This window comes from Lactuca sativa, chromosome 5, assembly GCF_002870075.4.
Source record: "Lactuca sativa cultivar Salinas chromosome 5, Lsat_Salinas_v11, whole genome shotgun sequence".
Classification (NCBI taxonomy): Eukaryota; Viridiplantae; Streptophyta; class Magnoliopsida; order Asterales; family Asteraceae; genus Lactuca; species Lactuca sativa.
In genome coordinates, this window is record NC_056627.2 from 249,311,291 (window position 1) to 249,321,027 (window position 9,737).

Here is a 9,737-nt window from a genome sequence, read left to right on the forward strand (position 1 = left end):
ATGAGAGACTATTCTGGAACCCCTGTGAACATCGGTATGTCTTTCCTGATAAAATATATACGAAGCTTAACTTTTTACTAAACCTAATATCAACTAAAAAGTAATTATAAATTACTTTCTCGTCTGAACAAATCGCAGAATTCATATAAGAAATAAGGATCCTTGCGGGTGAGCTATGATGGTTTCATGTGTACATCAAGGTCATTTATAATAAAGATTTTTAGGCTTAGAGTGAGTGATTACGCCTCATTTTCTGTTCCTTGTCTAGTTATGAATTTTGGGCAAAGCCACTCAGTCGACTGTCTTCCCAATCTTAATTATACATGACTTGTATACACCAAGCGATCATAGAGGGACCTGGTAAGGATTATATTATAAAATTTCATCATTTTCAATTATCAAAACACCCGTCTTCTAGTAATCGATAAACGAAGTACAATGTTCACAGTATTAATAGCAAGGATAAACCAAAAGCACTGAAAACATATACATAGAATGCACTATTGCGCTAACGAACACTTTTTCCTAATCGGCTTAACACCTGTTATGATAAGAAGTTCCGACATCGTCATTAGACATGGATTGGCTTGGTCCTCTCTATACCAGCTCCATGTGCTACAGAGAGGCCCTTCGTTTTAACCGTCGACTAACGAAACTCTATTGATCTATAACGAAAAACACGACACAACTTTCAAATCATCACTCGTTTCAAAACTCCGAAGTACTCATGTGAGGAGTGCTATATCTTTTGAAACCTTCCCGAAGTATTCCCGACAGACCATTTAGGAATAGCACATGTGCAACGACTCAAGATCAAGCACAGAGGCTAGGAATGAATACGGTTAACCTATCACTACAAAGTGTATATACGAATTGTATACAAAAGGCGATGATAGACGAACCATGTATGAACTCAACCATGAACTTCAAAACGAATCTGAACTATATTGCGAGTGAACATGCTCACATTTAGATGAACGTAGACAAATAAGCCCAAATCCACACGACCTCTACCGATCGAAACAACAGACAGAATAATAAAGGTCCGCTGGAACACCCACGCTAGGAGTTGGATTCACTAGAGAACAAGAAGATCAAATGGAACAGAAGTACACTCACCTTTCCTCAACCATCGATGTCCCATTCAAAATGTGAATTTCAGGACGAAATTCTCTCTAACGGGGGGATAATGTAACACCGGTCAAAATCAAGTCAAAGATAATTTTTATAAATATAACAAACACATATTATAATCAATGTACTCTAATCTTTAATGAAGTTTTCATTCTATACTACAAGTCTATACGATTCCAAAAATATATAGAACGTCTAAATCTGACTTCGCATGTAGAAGTTTTGATAATTTATATCACAATAGCCTTTGTATCAAGTGAAATTTAATTATAGACTTAGAATTATCTATTTGAGACTAAATGAAAGTTGTAATGCTCGGAAGAAAACCCTAATCTGACTGAACTCACGACGTGAACTTGAAAACTCAGGACGTGAAAAGTAAAATCACCACTTTTAAATCCTATAATGAAGAAGGAAAGTCTACGTATAAGAGTCACTACGTGAGCTTGAAAACTCACGGCGTGAAGAGTTAAATCACTATTCCCCGGCCTAGAATGCAGAAGGCAAGTCTACGTATAAGACTCACGGCGTGAGCTTTAAAACTCACGACATGAAGAGTCAAATCACCACTTTTTAGGCCTAGAATGCAAATGGCAAGTCTACGGGATGATCTTGATCAAACTCACGACGTGAGCCATGCATGCTCATGACGTGAGAGTCGAGATTTTAGACTATAAATAGAAGGTGAAGCCTTCCGGATTTGGCTGCTATTTCTCAACCACTCTCTTCTCTTCAACTCTCTCTAACAACTCTTCAATACCCCGAAGCCCAGGTAACATCCTAGCACACGACGCAAGTCCCAACGCTCCGAATCTCCCGAGAAACTAACTTCTTTCCAGTCGAAGTGATTCCCGCGTGAAGCTCGTTTCTTCACCAGAAACCCGTAGTTACGTCAAGAAAGATTATTCCTAGAAATGAAACGCTGCCCGATTCACCACTTATCAACTCAGTTCATACCCCTACACTTTTCCAAACTCTTTATATGTTTTATAGGGGGAGGGGTGGGGGGAATACAAGTATAACACAAGGAAACTTGTGTTACAAACTACTGTTTATGTTTTTCTTATACTATACGTATTCATTAAATGTAGATACCAACTACGAATAATAAACGCTATTATCAAACCTGTAATCTTTTAAAAGTTGTTAGTAACAAGGTTTCATTATACAAATAATATGAATATAAATTATGATAGATATAGTCATATGGAAATTACAAGTTAGTTCATTTAGAAGGAAAAAGATATGAAAACAAGCATATAAATTGAGATAAGTATAATTTATGAGTCAATCCACTCTTTCTATCATACAAAGTTATAAATAAAAATTGTTATTTTTATTTAGTAAAAGAATTTTCAACATATTACTCGTGAACTTGTTGTTAGAAAATTATGTGAGACTACGGCTTTGTTTAGTATCAAACAAAAGTCCCCCACTTATAGCCAGAGTCTTCCGGAGGGAGAGAGTGAGTTTGTGTATAGATCTATATGGGAATGACAATCCCACGCCCTGACTGTTAGCTGCAGTTGGAACGGAAGTTCTGGGGTGAAAAATGTCATTAACTATAACAGTCATATTAGTATGGTTATAAGAACTCGCACGCAGAAACAATGACTCATGCACGTAGTAATACACAACTCAATCAAACTTAAGGGATAATAACTATATGATTACTTCATATTTACATCAGGGTTATATATGGTTTTCATTTGATAGACAGTGGAATGTGTGACTTTCACCTCATTTCCTGTTCTTTGTTTGGTTGTGGACTTAGGGCAGAATCACCCAATCGACTGTCGGTTCAGATCTTAGTTATATATAACATGTAGGAACTAAGTAACCATGATAGGGTATCATGAACACATTCAGAATTCAGGGTAAACACATCTTTAGCTAGTTTTATTTAAATATAAAACTACAAGTTATCAAACTAAGTATGACATATTTACTTATACTTACGGTCTTGTAGTATTTAGACTACATCTCAGCTTTAAGGAAAATATAGGATTTTCCGGGTTAAACACTATCACTTTACAAGTAAAGAGTTTTACAAACTCATTCTTAGGGAAAATATAGGAGTTTCCAGATCTAGTACATTCATTTCACACACAACGAATCATATCTCATTTTATAGAAAATATCGGATTTTCTGGAAAACATATACAATAATTTACATACTGTCACACCCCGAAACCGACGGCAGAAATGTTCCAGGGCAGAGGACGTCATGCGTAGTATCACAACCATTGTACATAGTAAGCATAGTAAACACAACCATTACATTACTATAAGAATATTTACATTTGTTTAAAAGCATTAAAAACATAGTTATATACATCAGTATAATCAAAAGTAAACATGAGACTTCTATATGCTCCGTCTTCTCCAAAAGTGATCGAAGTACCTGTCTAACGTTGACCTGAGAATACAAGCGGTTTTAGAAATATCAGCATAAAGCTGGTGAGTTCATAAGTATGTTTTGTAAGGAAAAACTGGTTACTAAATCTTGTGAAAATACTTCAGTTCCATTGATAAAGAATGCAGTAAATATCGAAAACCATTGTTACTGAGTTATGAAATACATATGCATGTTTTCCAAGAAAATCTCATATTTTCTAACATGTTTGTCGATCTCCATATGATAAGAAAACCATGGTTACCACCAGTAAGTATAATAGTTTTACTACTTAAGATAAAACCATAAGTATGTCCCTGGAATACCATCCAGTAGGTAGGTAGGTAGTTTTATTACATAAATAAAACTATAGAAGAAAGAAAGAAATCCGTGAACAAAGTTAGTTTATACGTATTGTGAGTCGTATAACCATACTGATTTGACCCGTGACCTCCTTGACGTTCTTCAGGCGTCGTTCGATTTACAAAATTTTTCACCCCAGGCATGCTCGCCTAACTGTAGCTAGCAATTCAGGTGTGTAATTGTCAGTCCCAAATAGATCTATCCATAAATTTCACGCTCTCCCTCCAGGAGACTCTAGTTATACTACCGGAGAGGATTTATTAGTACCCCGAAGGGCATAACGAAGATAAGTCTCACAAGCTAGTATTAACTAATTCACGGAATATTTAGCTGTTATCGAGTTTCGAAGTCGTTTGGAACAAAGTAGAGTATAAATAATTAAACACAAGGTAATTATTTAGTATGATACTCTAGATTAATAATGGATAAACTAAATCAGACATAGTTTATATATTGACTTTGCATGAAATTAGAATCTGAAAACAAGTAATGAAGATCCCAAATTATTCCCATAATAATTTGAATGGTTTGATAAGTTCCCACGCTATTTTCAAAACTATGTAATTATATTTAGAAAGCGTCCCTTATGCTCCGCATATTACAAAAGGGATAAAGGTATCTAAAAGTTTGATAGAAAATCGTTTAATTACATCAGTTTTAAATTACGAAATCCTTTATGATTTGCTTGTATTCCCCTCCTGAAAACATGAAAAACTAAGAAAAGTGTAGAGGTATGAACTCACCTGCTGTGAGTGGAATAGATGCACGTGTCGGGTAGGATGCTAGGTGTCAATTGAGGACTTAAACACACGCGAGGATCCTATGTAACATGAAGCGATACATAATTGTATCTAATTAGTTATTTAATAGCTAATTAAGTAAGTAAATACACTCTAATGCGTGAAAACACTTTATTTCAACTGTTAGGAATGATACGGGTTGCATCTAAGGAGTGTATGGCCTCATTATGGAGTTTACTCTTCAAGTGGTGGCCTTAGGGGTGTTTACGGTTGAGGGACCATATCCCCCATGAGTTTACGGCCGTAAACTCATGGGAATGATGGGTTTGGGTGCTCGAAGGTATTAAAATACTCAAGGACTTATGCTAGACTCAAATCAAGGGCTATGGAAGTGATTGGGGATTGAAATGGACCTTATTTGGAGTTTACGGTTTTTGAATGCTTCCTTGGTGAGTTTACGGTCGTAAACACATGAGTTTACGGACGTAAACTCATGTTTGCCACTTTCTTGCATGTTTTGGTGCTTCTAGGGTAAGCATACGAGGTTCTAGCCACTCATACAAGTCATAGAAGGTGTTAACAGTATTTTAACACCCTTAGAAGGTGTTTACGGTTTTGGGATATTCCCCAACTGTAAAATCATGTTTACTCTTATCATTTCATGTTTTGGGGTTCTAGGATCATTCATGCAAGTTTCTAGGTCATTAGCCAAGCATTGGAAAGATTTTGGGGCATCAAAAACCCCTTTTAGGGTGTTTACGATTTTGGGATGTTCCCAAACCGTAAACTCATGTTCTTGGGGTTTTTGAGAGTTTAAACCATGAATTTGCATGTATGCTAAGCTAAACAACAAGCTAGGAGGGTTTACTTACTGTTGTGAAGCTTGAAAGGGGCAATTCTTGATCAAAACCCGATTTGTAGAGAGACAGAGTAAAGAGATGAGGTTCCTAAGGTGTGAAAAAGGTTGGAATGAAGACCACTCAACCCTTATATAGGGTTAAGTTTATGGCCAGGGTGGGGGTCCACCAAACATCAACCGCAAACGGGATTTTTCGCGTGATTTATCATTTTCCGACACGTATGAAATTACGACAATAACCCTAAATGATTTACCTAACTTAAGAAGTTAACGGAAAAACTTTTAATAAAAATAAATTTTTATTAACAGAAGTGGGTTATAGTAACGGAATAAATTTCGGGTTGTCACATTATCCCCCCATTAGAGGAAATTTCATCCCGAAATTTAGAATTAAGATACAAATCATGGATTTGGAAAGAGATGCGGATATTTTTGTTTCATTGAATCTTCGTGCTCCCAAGTGAATTCGGGTCCTCATTTGGCGTTCCAACGAACCTTCACTATCGGGATGCGGCTTTGCTTTGTTCATTTGATCTCTTGATCCATGATTTCGATTGGTTCTTCCAAGAAGTTTAGGTTTTCGTTGATTTCGATCTCATCAAGAGGGATCACAAGGGTTTCATCGGATAGACACTTCTTAAGATTAGAGACGTGGAATACAGGATGGATGTTGCTAAGTTCTCGGGGTAATCGGAGTTTGTAGGCTACTGGACCGATCCTAGCGAGGATCTCAAAAGGTCCTATATACCTTGGGTTCAATTTTCCGTGCTTTCCAAATCGTATCATGCCTTTCCAGGGCGAGACCTTCAACAGGACATGATCTCCAACCTGGAATTCCAAGGGTTTTCGTCGTTTATCGGTATAGCTCTTTTGTCTGTCTCTAGAGGCTTTCAATCGATCTCGGATTTGGATGATCTTTTCAGTAGTTTCGCGGATGATTTCAGGGCCAGTGAGAGCACTGTCGGGGACTCGACCCTTGGCTAGCTGCATGTCCCCTACCTCGGCCCAACACAGAGGGGATCTGCACTTTCGACCGTAGAGGGCTTCAAACGGGGCAGCCTTGATACTGGTGTGGTAACTGTTGTTATAAGAGAACTCAATCAAGGGTAAATGAGTGTCCCAAGATTTTCCAAAATCGATGACACAGGCTCTCAACATGTCTTCCAAATTCTGGATAGTTCTCTCACTCTGCCCATCTGTCTGAGGATGATAAGATGTGCTCATATCTAACTTAGTTCCAAGAGCTTTCTGTAGGGACTGCCAAAATCTCGAGGTAAACCTGCTATCTCGATCGGAGATAATGGACACAGGCACACCGTGAAGTTGGACTATCTCCTTAATGTAGATTCGTGTGAGTCTTTCCATTTTGAACGTTTCTTTCATTGGTAGGAAGTGAGCGGATTTCGTCAATCGATCGACAATTACCCAAATGGTATCGTACCCACTCGGAGATTTAGGTAATTTGGTAATGAAATCCATATTAATCATCTCCCATTTCCACTCAGGTATCTTGGGCTGCTGGAGTAGACCTAAGGGCTTCTCATATTCGACCTTCACCTTGGCGCAAGTCAGACACTTGCCCACGAAGGTAGCAATTTTGGCTTTCATGTTTGGCCACCAGTATAGTTTCTTGAGATCCAAGTACATCTTATCCGAACCTGGGTGCACGGAGTATCTAGTCTTGTGAGCTTCGTTCATGACAACCTCCCTGAAACCTCCGAACTTTGGGGTCCAGATTTGATCCATGAAATAATAGACTCCGTCACCTCTGATCTCAAGATTCTTATCCATTCCCTTCAAGGCTTCATTCAACACGTTCTCTGGTTTTAGGGCTTCCAACTGAGCCTCTCTGATTTGTGCGGATAAGTGGGAATGGATGGTCATTGTCAGTGTCTTCGCCTTGTTGCCTAAGCTTTCCTTTCGGCTAAGGGCATCTGCCACCACATTGGCCTTGCTGCGATGGTAGCGGATTTCGCACTCATAGTCACTGAGCAGCTCTACCCATCGCCGTTCTCCCATATTTAAGTCCTTCTGATCGAAGATGTGTTGTAGGCTTTTATGGTTCGTGAAGATCGTGCACTTGGTCCCGTAGAGATAATGTCTCCAAATCTTCAGTGCGAAGACCACTGCTCCTAACTCCAGGTCGTGAGTTGTGTACTTGATTTCGTGTGCTTTTAGCTACCTTGAGGCATAAGTAAGAACTTTTCCTCGATGCATAAGCACACAGCCTAAGCCTTGATTAGACGCATCGTAGTAGACAACGAAGTCCTCCGTCCCTTCGGGAAAGGACAGGATAGGTGCGTTGCACAAGGCTCGCTTCAACGTTTGGAATGCAGCGTCTTTTTTCACTCCAACAAAAGGGTACACCTTTCTGTGTCAGAGTAGTTAAGGGTTTGGCAATTCTAGAAAAATTCTGGATGAATCTATGATAATAGCCGACAAGACCCAAGAATTGACGGATTTCTGTGGGTATCTTCGGTGCCGACCAAATCTCTATCGCCTTGATTTTGGAAGGGTCCACATGTATGCCCTCCTCGCTTACCACGTGCCCTAAAAATATTACCTTCCGAATCTAGAATTCACACTTGGAGAATTTTGCATACAGCTTCTCCGATCTAAGTGTTTCCAGTACTGATCTCAAGTGTTGTTTGTGATCTTCCTCGCTTTTGGAATAGATAAGTATGTCGTCAATGAACACGATAACAAACTTGTCCAGAAAGGACGACACACCCGGTTCATCAGGTCCATGAACACTGTCGGTGCGTTGGTTAGACCAAAGGGCATCACTACAAACTCGTAGTGTCCATATCGAGTCCTGAATGTTGTCTTGGAAACATCACTCTCATGAACTCGGAGCTGATGGTACCCTGATCTAAGGACTATTTTCGAGAAGTAACTAGCTCCCTGAAGTTGATCGAAAAGGTCATCTATTCGAGGAAGAGGGTAATGGTTTTTAACGGTCAGCTTGTTCAGTTCACGGTAGTCTATACACATCCGAAAGGATCCATCTTTCTTCTTCACGAATAACACCGGGGCTCCCCAGGGTGAGGAACTCGGCCTGATGAACCCTTTGCTAAGTAGCTCATTAAGCTGACTGGATAACTCCTGCATTTCTGCTGGCACTAAGCGATATGGAGACTTGGCTACGGGGGTAGCTCCGGGAATTAGGTCGATGCGAAACTCGACTTGGCGTTCGGGAGGAATTCCCAGGATAGGCGAGGCCTTAGGACAGTATCTATTACTATATGTTTAGCTTATGTGTTGTGATATGTTTATGTGCTATTATATGTTAGCGGGCGAGGCCCAGTGACAGGCGAGCCCTAAGTGAAACAGATTTGTATCCGAGCGGGGCTCGAAGCCAGGCGAGCCCCGGAGCGGCAGGGCCGTTGTAGCGGGCGAGGCACGATGTAGGGTACGAGGCCCAGAATAGCGGACGTGGCCCAGTATGTGCAGTATGTGTTTATGCATGGTATGTGATAGGTTGGGGGAACTCACTAAGCTTCGTGCTTACGGTTTTCAGTTTTGGTTTCAGGTACTTCCGGTAGCAGAGGGAAGAGCTCGGGGTGATCGCATGGCACACACCATAGATTAGATAGCCTGGGAATGTTTTACTCTGATAATGAACATATGTTTTGGAAATTAATACTCTGATTATGTTATGGATTGATAATATGTTTTAAGTAATGTTTTATAAAAGAAATTTTTAGTCTTGAATTTTGGGACGTTACAAGTTGGTATCAGAGCCTTGGTTTGAGGGATTCGGAAATACTCTCGGGTGTGTCTGAACTCAAACTAAGGGATTGGTTTAAAAGTTTTCAAAATGAAAAGACAGTTTTGTAAAAAGAATTTTTAGAAAAGAAAACAGTTTTCGAAAAGCGAAAAGAATTTAGAAAGAAAAGAATTTTGATAATAGAAAAGGGTGTGGTGGATGCAATCAGCCGAACTCAAGTAAGTACCCCAAAATACCCATACAAGTTTATGTTATGATTATCAGTTAGTAGAACAACATGCTAGATTAGGACTAAGGATCTAGGGAGGATGCCTTATGTGCCTGTTATATGTGCTTTGAGCTGCATGATAGTGCCGATTAGACAATAGTAGGATAGCCTGTTTAGGTTATGCCTGAGTATATGAGATTATGTTGTATGCTAGTACAAATTCTTGATATGAGATTATGATTGTTGAGTATGTTATGGTTAGATTTTCCCTTGTCTAAATGCTGCTTGCTTTGTGCATTGTGGGATTC